Source organism: Quercus suber, unplaced genomic scaffold, assembly GCF_002906115.3.
Source record: "Quercus suber isolate HL8 unplaced genomic scaffold, Cork oak 2.0 scaffold_513, whole genome shotgun sequence".
Lineage (NCBI taxonomy): Eukaryota > Viridiplantae > Streptophyta > Magnoliopsida > Fagales > Fagaceae > Quercus > Quercus suber.
This window is the reverse complement of record NW_027069962.1, coordinates 199,514-213,392: the sequence shown is the minus strand read 5'-3', so window position 1 is coordinate 213,392 and position 13,879 is coordinate 199,514.

Sequence of the window (13,879 nt, the reverse complement as noted above, 5' to 3'; positions counted from 1 at the left end):
TGAAAAGTGTCTGTCATTAAAGCTCAACAGCTAGCTCGACAGCTAGCCATCTATCGATCTTAAAGAGCTATTCAGCCCCGTGGCTCGACAGCAGCTCGACAGATAGGGTATCTATCGAGGTTTATGAAAAATAGATTTTCAGTTCTGTTTTAACTCCAATCCGTGTTTATGTGTTTGGGCTTTCTTTTCTCACAACCCTAGACATATAAAATGATTATTTTAAGGGCCATCAAAAAGTTCACAAGTTGCACAAGTGTTGAGCAAAGTTTATTCAAGCAAATTGTGACCAAAGACAGAATTTGCCCTAGTTCATCTTTCTTGTGAAAAAGTTGCTGTGTTTGTGCACCGTAGGGTTTTGTGACCAAGCATCTTCTTGATCTTCATCGTTGGGATGAACTAAAGAACTTTGCAGCCAACAACCTTCTCTAGTTGGTGATTGAAGTCGCGTACTGGGATCCGCGCAATTAGTTAGTCATGTACTGGGAGCCGTGCATCAAAAGGAGAAATTGTCACTACAGAACAAGTCAATTGGGTATGGGGGTAAGGATTCAATTGTAGGTTGGTATAAGATACTAAGATTCTTTTACTTGTAACCGCTTGTTGTGATAATAGTGAAATTTCGGGAATGGTTACCTTAAAATCACCTGGTGGGGTTTTTGCCGTGTTGGTTTTCCCCATTCGTAAACAAATCACCGTGTCAATTTATTTTCCGCTGCATACTTAGTTTAATTGGTGATTTATTTGTGCTACCACGCGTTTGCATGTTAATTTGATTAATTAATAAACTTGGCTAATTAATCAATTAATCTATCACAAGGGGTCAATTCATTTTTGGCCTATCACCTATGTTGTTAGTGGCTTGAATATTTAGGTTGCTACAAATGGTAGCCTTCAAGTCTGTTCCCACATTTTGTGAAAAATAGATACGGGAATTTTCAGCACTAACTTTTTGCCCAAATTCCCCAAAAAAGCAATCTAGCACTTCCTTAATTGTTTCACTAACCTGTTCACTAGCTTTTGCGAATAGAGAACTAAATCATTCGTAAAAAATAGGTGAGAGATACCTATATTGCTCTGGGATGCTTTAACTAGGATCCAATCATCCTCTAAACATTGCTTCTCAATGAGGCTGCCCAGGTATTCCATGCATAGTATAAACAAATATGGGGACAGTGGGTCACCCTGCCGGATGCCCCTAATGGGATTAAAGGAATCTAGGGAACCCCTCATTGAAGAGGATTGAAATGCTCATCGAAGACACACAACTCATTATGAGCTTAATCAAGTGATCAGGAAAGTGGTACACTAGTAGGACTTTATGGATGAAATTCCACTCAAGCCTGTCGTAAACCTTGTCTTCCTTGTACAAAGGTTGTTTGCATTGGGGAGATAAGCTTGTCAAGGAGGGGTCGAATGCGGCTAATTATAATCTTGGTGACAATCTTATAGACTGAGTTGCATAGACTTATGGGTCTATAGTTACTAAGCAGCTTTGGGTTTGGGCATTTAGGTATGAGAGAGATCAAGGTCTGGTTTCAGATATTCAGGCATAACCCCAGTCTGGAAAATATACCTCACTTCTTTACAAACAATGTGTTTAACTTCATGCCAAAAGTGTTGGAAGAACCCTGTGTGTACCCATCTACTTTAGGGGCTTTAAAAGGCTTTAGGGCCCAAAGTCTTGTTCTGATATCCTCCTCAGATACTTCAAAATAGATTTTTTCCTTATCTTCCTCTGTGAGGTAGCAGCAAGAGAAATGTGCCACTTTAGAGGTGTAGCTAGAGTAAACCAGTTTAGTAGAGAAAAGGTTTTTGAATCTAGAAAGAACAGAGTTTTTAACTTCCTTTTCATCTGTGATCCATTCTCCAAGCGTGTCTTGATGCTTCTGATCTTATTCCTGTGTCTTCTAACAATAATGGAAACATGAAAGAAAGCTATATTGTGATCTCCAAAAGGTTGCCCAGTTCAGCTGAAACTTTATGGCCTAATACTCCTCTTCCTGCATCCCAATTAGCATGTACTCTTCAATAAGCTTCTTCTCCAGTTGAACTAGAAAATCATTGGGGTTGTTTGCTAAAGCTTTCTGTGCCCCATTTAGCGTGGAAAGCACTCTTTTTTTTCTATTAAAAAGATTGCCAAAAACTTCCATATTCCAGTGCTTAGCTTTTCTTGTAAACTTGGAAATAGCTTTAGTGAGAGGTTGTTCTTGCTCTCAGGTATCTTTAACAATCTCGTGAAACTTTGGATGCAACAACCACATGGTCTAGAACCTGAAGGGCTTATTAATAGCTATAGGAGGGGGTCTGGATAGTTCTACCAGAACTGGACAGTGGTCTGAGAAGACTCGAGGAAGATAAGTAACAAAAGCCTTAGGGTAGGTTAATCTCCACTCAAGATTAGCAAAGCATCTATCAATTCTCTCCAATATCAGATCAGATATTTGCTTAAGATTAGACCAGGTAAATTTTTGTCCCGAGAATCCTAAGTCCAGAAGATTGCAAGTGTCTAGGCATTCTTTAAATTCAAGAGCTCTATTGATATTAACATTCCTACCCCCAAACTTTTCATCACTACAAAGAATTTCATTGAAGTCTCCTAGCACTAACCATGGAATGTTATGTAATTGGGCCACTTTAACTAAATTGGACCATAAAACTCTTCTTTTTGCTAAACAAGGGCTAGCATACACAGGTGAAATAAGCCAAGAAAGGTTAGCATCGCGTACCTTCAGTATGGCATGGATTTCTTGCTTAGTGGATGACAAGATGAAAATGTCCACTTCATCCTTCTTCCAAAGCAACCATAGGCCTCCTGCATAACCAATAGTGTCAGTGGCAAAAAAACCATCAAAAAGCAGGTCCTCGATAATTTTTTCTACTCTGTCTCCACCAACCCTTGTTTCTGTGATAACCATAATAGACTGTTGATGATTCACCATCATTTCAAGCACTCTTCTCTTGAAATCAGCATTTAGAGCCCCTCTACAATTCCATAAGAGGGTATTCATGGTTGCATAATTACCACATGGAACTTCCATCTGGTTAGGTGTCATTGAAGCAGTCTCCATCATGCTCCATCCTAACCTTCTCAGTAAATCCTTGGATGTCATACAGTCTAGCTTCCAGACTATCATGTATTTCAGAATTCCCACTATGTCCTCCCTGCAACACAGTAAGAGATCGCAATTCTGGATTAGGTTAGGATCTGAAACAATTTCATTGTTGGGAAATTCCCCATATAGGATGAGACTGACCCCCTAGAGTCTATTACTTTCCTCTCCTGAACCAGCCACTCCGATTCATCCAAGTGTGGCACTACCAATGGTCTTCTTTGCTTGTTCAATGTCACAGCCTCTTCCCTTGTTATCAGTGGTGCGTCTGTGAGAAACTTCCACCATAGATTGGGTGTCGATCCCTATGCTAGATGATCTAGAGCAAGGCTACCAGTTCTGATGCTAACTGGGGTGATTGGGAATAGATGCTTCCATGTTATCTAATGCTTCTCCTCGAACCAATCCATTGTGTCTATGGGAGAGGCTTGGATTTGTGCTATAACTTTGTCTGGGATTGCTATTATCCGGTTCCTATGCCACATTGCCCATCCCATGTGAGGAAAAGTTGTAGGAGTTTGTGGGTAGGCTCTATTTCCTGAGATATTCTCTGACGCACAAAGAAGAAGGGACTGTTTGCTTGCTGCTACTGTGCTAGACCTCTTGAAAGCTTTGGTATTCTTTACCCCAGCAAGTTTTTTGCTTCAAGATGGCTTGGGTAAACGGCTACTGGTCATGTCACTGCCATCTTTTCCACTGCTCGAGGGTGGAGAGCTGTTATCCATCATGTTCTTGAGATTTCCTTCATACCTATTTTGCGTGTGAATCTCATCTTCCTTGTTCAAATCAGCACTTTTCCTGCCTTCTAGCTCTGCAGAGTGAGCTTTCCTAGGTGAGTCATGTGGACCGTCAAGATTGTTGGGCCTCACATCTTTATTCAAGGGCCTGAAAGGTCTGAATTACCCTTGGCTAACCTATCCCCATTCTGGTTGTATTGGTTTGTGCCACGTCCTTGTCCATTTCAAACTAAGTTTTTCTTCCTCGTTACCAACATCCATGCACCATACTTCATATTAGATTCTTCCTCCTCTTGACTAACCTTCTAGTTGGGACTAGATGCTTCATCCCTAATCTTTTCTTTCTCTGTAGATCTGATCTTATAGCAGCACTGCTCTTGCTTATGGCCAAGTCGTCCACAATAAAAGCATAAAGAACCAATCCTTTCATACATAATCTTTTGTTTCAAGCGTCCCACTCTAGCAATGTTGATAAGTGGCTTTTCTAAATTAACTTGGAGGTACAATCTAGCATAGCTTCCTCTTGACCTAGTTGCTGTGTATGAATCAATCTTCATGACTAGACTAATAGCACTGCCAATCTGCCTTAAGACTGTTGTGTCATAGTCTCATAGAACTCTATTGGTAGCTTTGGAAGTCTAACCCAAACTGCCACTAAAGAAAAGTTGGCCTCTGAAGCTTTGAAGTAGGGCTTCTATGGCTTAATGGCTAAGAAGTGTTCACCAACAAACCATGGTCCACTTCGTAAAACCTTGTCATAATCACCATCATCACTAAATTTAATTAGAAAGAAATCCTTCCCCAAATCCATGCAATCCATCTTGGCCATGGGTTTCCATAACACATTGATTTTGAAAGTGAGGTAGTTAAAACCTACCATTCTACCATAAACTTTCACGATCAAAGCCTTGGACCATGGAGCTTTGATCCTGGACTTGGTTTCTTTAGATAACTTAACATCCACCATGCCTTCAATTAACTCCTCAAACTCTGTGTCAGATTCTTCCTCCACAACTTCCTTACTCTCAAGCCTGAACGCTTATGCATAAGCTCCTGGGATGTCCCCCACCAAGCTATCTTTATAACTAACCTGTCTGCAAGGCTGGGAGAAGGATCTTTCTCCATTGCTATCTTTAAACTTCTTTACACTCCTGTACAATTCGCCCTCTTCTTCACTTGATCACTATGTCTCCTATGAGTACTCCACCTCTATCAATAGTGTTCCTACTCTTATAATTGGGTGTGCTTTTCTGTACTCACAAAAAATGTTGTTGATGTTTAAATCTCTTCGATGCACTTAAAATTCATGTCAAGGTCTAGGCTTTATAAATTGGGGTCCATATATAGAAATGGGATCGATAAATTTAATCACACATTATGATAAGAGTTTGGAGATTTTGTGATTTTGGTTGGACAAGCCACAAAGTCAGCCTATTTTCTTCTTGGGCAGTGACTTAGGTGTGTTGGACACGTTGAGGAGAAAAAGAAGAAAAGAAATGGGTTGATGCATTAAGGCTATTTGGCATTTAAGGGAGAGCCGAAGAAAAAAGAAATTGGCTAAAGCAAAGTCAAGGCAAGTGAGTTGCATTTATTGTGATTTGATGTCAAGAGTGTGAAAGGAAGAAAATAAGGAAAAGATGAAGAAATATAAAGTATGGCCATTCAGCCATTTGAAGAAGGGTGAAGAGGACAAGTCCCGCAAGTGAGACTGAGGATGGTGCAGTCTTGAAGAACTGCGTGACTGAGAGCAAGCAAAAGAGAAGAGAAAAATAGAGAGAGTAAGAGAAAATTGTGAGAGATACATAGTGAGGAAGAGAGCAGTGAGTAAAAAGAAAAAAAGAGCATGCTAAGTCCTTACCTGAGTCTGTCATGTGGTTAGGCACTTGTCCTCCTTTTGTGGAGCATTTAGTGTCCTCTGATGTACTATTTTCTTCTTCTTAATATAATTGTCGTAGTTCACATCAAAAAATAAAAGTTATATCTCTAAGTGTTGTAATTTCTATTTAATATAGTGAAATTATTCGAAGTTTGTCCCATGGTTTTTCCCTTCAAGGAGAAAGGGTTTCCACATAAATCTTGGTGTTCTTGTCTGGTTGTGTTTCGGCTGTGCTTGCTAAAATTCATTCACAGCTGTATAGAATTTTTCCCAACAATTTTAAATCCATATATAATAAGTGTGCGTTTGGCTCCAGCTGAAAAAGCCAACTTATTTTTGCTCTATTTATAGGCCTTACTGTACTTTTTGGTACTATTCATAGGTTCTATTGCCAACTTATTTTATTATTCAGCTTATTTTTGCTACTATTCATGAGCCTTATTGCACTTTTTGGTACTATTCATGGGTCACACTGTACTATTTCAGTTAACTTTTACCTTTATCTATAGTACTTTTAGTAAAAAGTTTTCAATTTCAGCAAAATAAACGGATCTCAAACAGACCCATAATAAGTGTGCGTTTGACATGGATTATTTTTGCAAACTTATTTTTCTATTCAATTTTTTTTTGCTACTATTCATGGGTCCCACTACACTTTTTGGTATTATTCATAGATTCTATTGCACTATTCAACTAACTTTTACTTTTATCTACAGTATTTTCAACAAAAATTTTTCAGTTTCAACAAAATAAGCAGATCCTAAACGACACTAATAAATCTCAAATCTTTTCAAAACTTCCAAAAAAAAAAAAGGTTATCATTTCATACTTTATTCTAGTCTGTTAGGATATATGTGGAACTTGTTAGAAACATATGTTATGTAAATTGGCTAATCTTTTAACAAAATGCACTTTACTTGTAATTAGGTAGGTCTAGGATGGTTTAAGACTTCAAGAAACATGTTATTCAAGTCAAATGTTAAAGCTATGCAAGTCTATTCAAGAAACAAGTGAAGAAGTGTTGTTTATTAAAGCTCGACAGATAACTCGACAGATCACATCTATCGAGGTTTAATGTTGAAGCTTGATAGCAGCTTAACAGAAGCTGTATCTGTCGAGAATTACGAAATCAAGATTTTCAGATCTGATTACACGCATATCCAAGTGTATTTGTGTGGGGTTTCTTTTCTCATAACCCTAGACATATATAAGGATTATTATAAGGGTCGTTTCAGCGTTGCAAAAGTTTTTGTTGTATCCATACACACAAATTGTAATTGGAGATAAAAACTGTCCTAGTTTATCTTTCTCTCCGTAGAAGGTACTGCGTCTTTACGCCAAGGATTTTGTAACCAAGGAGCTTCTTGATCTTCATGTTGATGAACTGAAGAACTTTGCAGCCAACATCTTATTCAAGATTGGCGTGTTAATCACGTATTTGGATTCGTGCAAAGGACTAAGTCACGTACTGAGATCCGTGCATCAATTGGCTATTCACGTACTGGGAGCCATGCATTGAAAGGAGAGATTGTCACTACATTACAAGTCCAATTGGGTATTGGGGTAAGGGTTCAATAGTAAGTTGGTATAAAGTATTGAGATTCCTTTACTTGTAACTGCTTGTTTTGATAATAGTGAATTCTCAGGAGTGGTGATCTTAAATTCTCCCAATGAGATTTTGCCTCAGTGGTTTTCCCCATTCGTAAACAAATCACCCATGTCAAAATTATTTTTCGCTGCATTTAGTTATTTGGTGATTTGTTTGTGCTACCATGCTTGTTGCATGTAATTGAATTTAATTAATTAACTTGACTAATTAATTGATTAATTTACCAAAGGAGGTTGATACATTTTTGGCCTATCAAGATTTTTCGGACCATGAGCTATGCCATTCTATCTCAAAACCAATTGGTGATGAGGAAGACACACTCAAATCTTTTATGGCATTTGACATCACACCACACGGGCCTGTTTTTGGAATGGTTGTAATGAGTCAAATTGTGGTCCCCCCAACAATCCCTCCCTCACAATGACACTCCCGTGACTCGAACCCATGACCTTGGCTCTGGTACCATTTGTCGGACTGTGAGCTGTGTCATTCCACCTCAAAACCAATTGGTGATGAGGAAGACACACTCAAATCTTTTATGGCATTCGACATCACACCACGCTGGCCTATTTTTAGAGTGGTTGTAGGGAGTCAAATTGTGGTTCCCCTAACATAGTCATTAAAACTAAAGATTGAAATCCAAATCCTTGTCTTTAAGACATATTTATGTTTGTCCGTTTTCCTTTGATAGAACTCTCTTTCCGTATCTTTGTATTAGCTAAAAGAGTTTTACTAGAAAAGTACCAATCTTGTGACATTTAATGGTATTATTGCTTCCACTTCACCCACCATATCTGTTGGTATCAAAACTTTAGGTTCAAGCAATGATTGCTTTCAACTTGTCCTAGGTTCTAGCTCTAGCTACCTTATTATTAAACTTGCTTTAAAGTTGAATGAGGTTCGAGATTCAGATTTAGAATAAGTTGGTACTTTGAAAATCATAGTACATAACCCAGTCCTATTCACTATGCAAAGAAAGTCACAAGATGGGGTAATTATATATCATAGTTGATGAAGCAGGAATTTGCCTCATCAGTATGCCCCTCGTCAATGTGATGGACGACCTGTAAAACCTGTTTCACAGAAAACACTCAATAGATAAGGGCACTGGTAGGACCCTCCGATGCTTAAGTTAGCTTATTCTCCCTTGAAAAATTGTAATTTGTATAGCAATTGTGTGTTTGTCCCTTTTTACCTGTTTCTCTTAGCTTTATATAGCCTTAGGCCGAGTTAATACTCATAATACTGTTATATTGCAACTAGGTAATCAATGCTTAATGCTTGCAAATTAACTCCAATGTTTTCTGTTTGTAATTGGTCCTTAATTTTGCATTATTGGACGATGGTAACGGTTTCGTGCCATTCATTGCCCGGTCATTGATTGCTGCCTAGAGTTAATGCATATACGCTCGTCCATACCTTACTCGTCACTGTCATGGATGATTTGCGAGTAATGGACGACCATTCATATGCTACTCGTTAATAGTATTTCAGCAAGTCTTCTACATGAGTCAATAAGATTACTCAAAAAAAAAAACTGTGCCACAAACGATTCATAATCATAGCTCTAATTTCATGATTAAGACTAGTCTAAGGCCTATAATGGATTCAATTTTTAATAACTCATGATCCCCTATGCATTGTAACACAAAGATGTGGAGTAAAGTAGGGATGCAATAGCTACTAATCATCACAAGTTGATGTCATTTTTTGTCACACTCTCTGTTCGAATGTTATTTGTCATCTAACCTCCATTCCTATGTATATGTATCATCTATATCTATACATATCTGAAAGCTGAAACATAGAATTTAATGTTGTTACTCTCTTATTATGCCACATCATCCACCTATTTTTAGCTCTTACTCTCTCATTTTTAACTCTTCTTCCCTTTATTAATTTCTTACTTTCTCCAACATTTCCTTCTAACTTTACCTTTTGATCTTCCCATCCTCTCTACCCTACCATTACTCTTTCTCTATCCACTCATCTTCCTCTTATTTTGACTCTTCTTATCCCATCTTCTTTACTATAAAATATAAATAAACTATTATCTCTCATTCAATCCATATTTCCCACACCAGAATATGATAACTCTCTCTCTCTCTCTCTCTCTCTCTCTCTCTCTCTCATATATATATATATATATATATATGTTTTGTTACCTTTTGGTGGGTCTCTTTCTTGGGTCTCCATTGTAGGGTAATGAATTTTACTCTCTCTCTCTCTCTCTCTCTCTCTCTCTCTCTCTCTCTCTCTCTCTCTCTCTCTCTCTCTCTCTCTCTCTGTGTTATGTATCTATGTGCATGTGTGTATATTCTTTTGGTGTATTTTGAATTCAATCTTACATCTCTACTTTAAGTTGATCTAATTTGGTTGTGTTTTTAAGCTATTATCTTTTTTTTCTTTGACTGTTAGATGTGGTCCTATTTTATTATAAATATATTATATAATAATATTATATTATTCTATTACATAGCATGACATTGATAATTTGGTGTTTACAACTATATCTTTTATTTTGAATATTCTTCTCATTATCTTTTATTCTATATTTGTTATTCTCTCCCCAAAAAAATGTGATATACTCTCTCTCTCTCTCTCTCTCTCTCTCTCTCTCTCTCTCTCTCTCTCTCTCTCTCTCTATATATATATATATATATAATTCTTTCTTGCAACTCTTGATAGGTTTTGGTGTTGTGTTTTTTGAGTTCGCATCACAAGTCTTTTTACTCCCTCTTATAGTTTTGGGTTGATATTTATTTGAGTTAATCCTTAGTTAGTTTGGAAGTGAGAATTTGAGTTTATATCAAAACACAATCTACATGACTATCTTGAATTTAAATGTGCCTATCAATTATTTGAATAATGTCAATTGTAATTATGTGATAATTTTTTATTATCATGACAATATCTTTGAGAGAATGAAAATTTTAAATTTAAAAATTTTAGTTGTACTAAAAGAAATTAAGAAAAATATAATTCATAATAAAAATATTTAGAAGAAAATGGACCACTTAATCAAAAGGATAATATCAAACAAAAAAACCAAAAATGATAAATTTATATATTTGTAAAAATAGCGAGATAGCTAGAAATTATTTTTAGAAATTGTTTAATATTTCGGAAGAACAAATTATATACAATTAAGTTAAAGAGTAGGGTTTCTTTGCGCTAGTGCGGCTTGGGGCTTCCAAACCTGTCATAGGCGGTAGAATTTTGTTCCTTCTCTGATAGGATTGTTGGTCCCTAGGGTAACGTGGATTACCTTGAGGCGGTGGTGTTCTTGTGTAGCTTGTGGGTGTAGACTTTTCCCTTGCAACAGTGAGGTTTTAGTGTGTTTTTGGGGTTGTAGTTATTGCGGCTGTAAGGTTTTCTTGGTGATCAGGTTTAACGTGGTTTTGGTTAGTGTTTGCTGCTGTGAATTGCTTCTCCATTCAAGCATGGAGTCTCTTACCAAGCACTAGAGTAACATGTCGTTGAATGATCGGGAGGGGGGTAAGGTGAATCTGAACAAAGAACAGAGCTCGACAGAATATTTTATTACAGCAAAATTTTTGACAAACCGAGTTCTGAATATAGATGCTATTACTAGGACTTTTAGTCCTTTGTGGAGAGCTGTGAATGGTTTCAAAGTTCGAAACGTGGGGGATCACATCCTCCTGTTTGTTTTTGATAATAAGAAGGAAGTTGAGAAGATCTTTGCGAGTGAACCGTGGAGTTTTGATAAGCACTTGGTGGTGTTGCAGAGGTTTGAGAACAATGCGCCGATACATGAGTTGAGTTTTACATGGACGGCAATGTGGGTTCAAATACATGATATTCCATTTCGCTATCTGAATAGGAGGGTTGCAGAAGAGATTTATGATGTGGTTGGAATTGTCGATTGTACTACTTCAACAGAAGAGATGGAAGGTGGAAACTTTATGCGGGTAAGGGTATCCATTGATATCTCTCTCCCGTTGTGTCGTGGCAGGATTCTATCTTTGGAAGATGGAAGTGAAGTGTGGGTAAAATTCAAATACGAAAGATTGCCAAACATTTGCTATTGGTGTGGGTGCCTAAATCATAGTGATAGGGATTGTGAGGTTTGGATAAACAGTGATGGCACTTTGAAGACGGGGGATCAAGAATACGGGCCATGGCTGTGGGCTCCTTTTACTCCAAATCCTAAGCGATCAATGGTGGTAGTACCTGGGTTTTATGAGACTCGAAAGAAGAATTTGGTTGGTGGATCTCAAGCTACGGAGATGAATAATGACCCAGTAGTAAGTCCTGCCCATTCTGTTCCTCCGGCAACAGTTCAAGTGCAGCCTCTGATTGTCACGAATAGTAAGGAAAGGGAGCAAACTCATTCGAAATCATGGTCCAAAGTTGATTCCCAGACAGGGGTAGAGGTTGAGTCCTTACATGAGACTCGTGATCAGGTTGGAGTACAAGCTCCGTGCTTAAATTCTGGGCCTCCGGTTGTGCAGGGAGAGTATCTCAAAAATCAAATTAAAGAGATTGACCGTGGGCTTTCCTGTTTTGATGCAGATACTGGTGCGGCATCTACTGGTACTAGGTTGACTATGAATATTCCTCATGATCAGGATGTAAGGAGTGATGTGGCTCCTTCCCTTACTCTCTGCGTCACTAATTTAAATTGTTTTTCTGCCACTAACAATTCTTTAGTTGTTTCTGAGGATGTTTCTGATCTAGGTTCCCTTTCGGAGGGTGGTAAGGTGGTTGCTACTAGACGTAGAAGAGTAGTGAGAACAGTTTCTGATTTTGCTATCTCTAATGAATCTGGTGGAGCTTCGGTAAAACACCCCAGTGAAGAAAATACCCTTGAAGAGTTACCTAGGAAGAGGAGAGTGGTTTCTCGAAAACAAAAGGACGGTGATTTGTTAATGGCGGAGGCTGGTGTTCAGCACCGCCAAAGCCATGAGTCTTTTATGTTGGAACTGTCGAGGGCTTGGGAACCTCCAGACAGTTCAAGAGCTCGGTGATTTGATTCGGGTACAAGATCTTGCAGTTGTGTTTATAGCCAAAACATGGCTGGTTGAAGCAAGGCTAAAAGATTTCTTGAAAAATTTGAACTTTGGGAATATGCATGTTGTTTCCAAGGAAACTCAGGGAGGTGGTTTGGTACTCTTGTGGAGCGGGGATGTTCAACTTAGGGTGGTTACTTCTTCTCTTAATCATGTGGATGCTATTTTAAATGAGGGTAGAGATAATACTTGGAGGTTCACTGGATTTTATGGTGCTCCTGAAACTTCTAATCGCCATATTACTTGGAACCTTCTTCAAAACCTGAATGCACAATTTGATTTTCCATGGTTATGTGCGGGAGATTTTAATGAGATTCTTAAGTCTCATGAGAAGATGGGTGGTAGGCCTCGGCCTCTAGCTCAGATGCAAGAATTTAGAGATGCAATTGATGAGTGTGGGTTCCGGGATCTTGGGTTTATGGGAAATAAGTTTACTTGGCATAGGACTGTGATAGGTGGTGAGACGGTTTGGGAAAGACTAGATAGAGCGGTTGCAAATGGAGATTGGGAGGCTTTATTTCCGGCTTCAAAGGTATCTCATTTAAAGTGTGGATGTTCTGATCATAAGCCCATTGTTATTCATCCTTTGGGTATACCCATTAGGCATAATAAACCTTGGAGATTCGAGCAAGTCTGGTTACAAGATGAAGGCTGCCATGCGACTGTGGAAGGGGTGTGGGGTTCGGCTCAAGGAAGTATGTCTCCTATACTTTCAGTCAAGACAAAATTGGAGAGGGTTCAGGTGGGATTGAAAAATTGGAGTAGAAATTCTTTCGGCAACATTACTAAACAGCTTACCGTTGTTTGAAAAATTTTAAGGGAGGCTGAATCAAAGGCCATGCATAATGGGAGAGGTAAATTGGACTTGGTTCTATCTCTTAAGGAAGAGTTATAGACATTATTGGTGCAAGAAGAAAAACTATGGCAGCAAAGGGAGAAGACTGCTTGGTTGAATGATGGCGATCAAAACTCAAAGTTTTTCCATAGTAGGGCCTCGCACCGTTTTAAAAGGAATGAGATCTTGAAACTTCAAAGGGATGATGGCAATTGGCGTGAAGGGGAGCATCAGATAGCACCTTTGTTTGTGAATTATTTTACTTCCTTATTCCGGTCTGATGATCCTAATATTGGCCACATGGATGAAGTACTGCTGCTACTCCACGGGTTGTGACTCAAAAGATGAACCATGGTTTGTTGGCTGAATTTACTAAAAGTGAGGTTGATGTGGCTTTGAAGTAGATGGGGCCTTTAAAGGCTCCTGGACCTGATGGCTTGCCTCCTATTTTTTATCAACATTATTGGCATAAGATTGGTGGGGATATGGCAAAAGCAATTTTGTCATGGCTTAACTCAGGTATTATCTATCCATCTTTTAACCATACTTATATTACTTTGATTCCTAAAGTAAAATGCCCCAAGCATGTAACAGAGTTTCGCCCTATTGCCTTATGTAATACTATGTATAAGCTTGTGTCTAAGGTGTTGGCAAACAGGCTAAAGAAGTTGTTACCTGA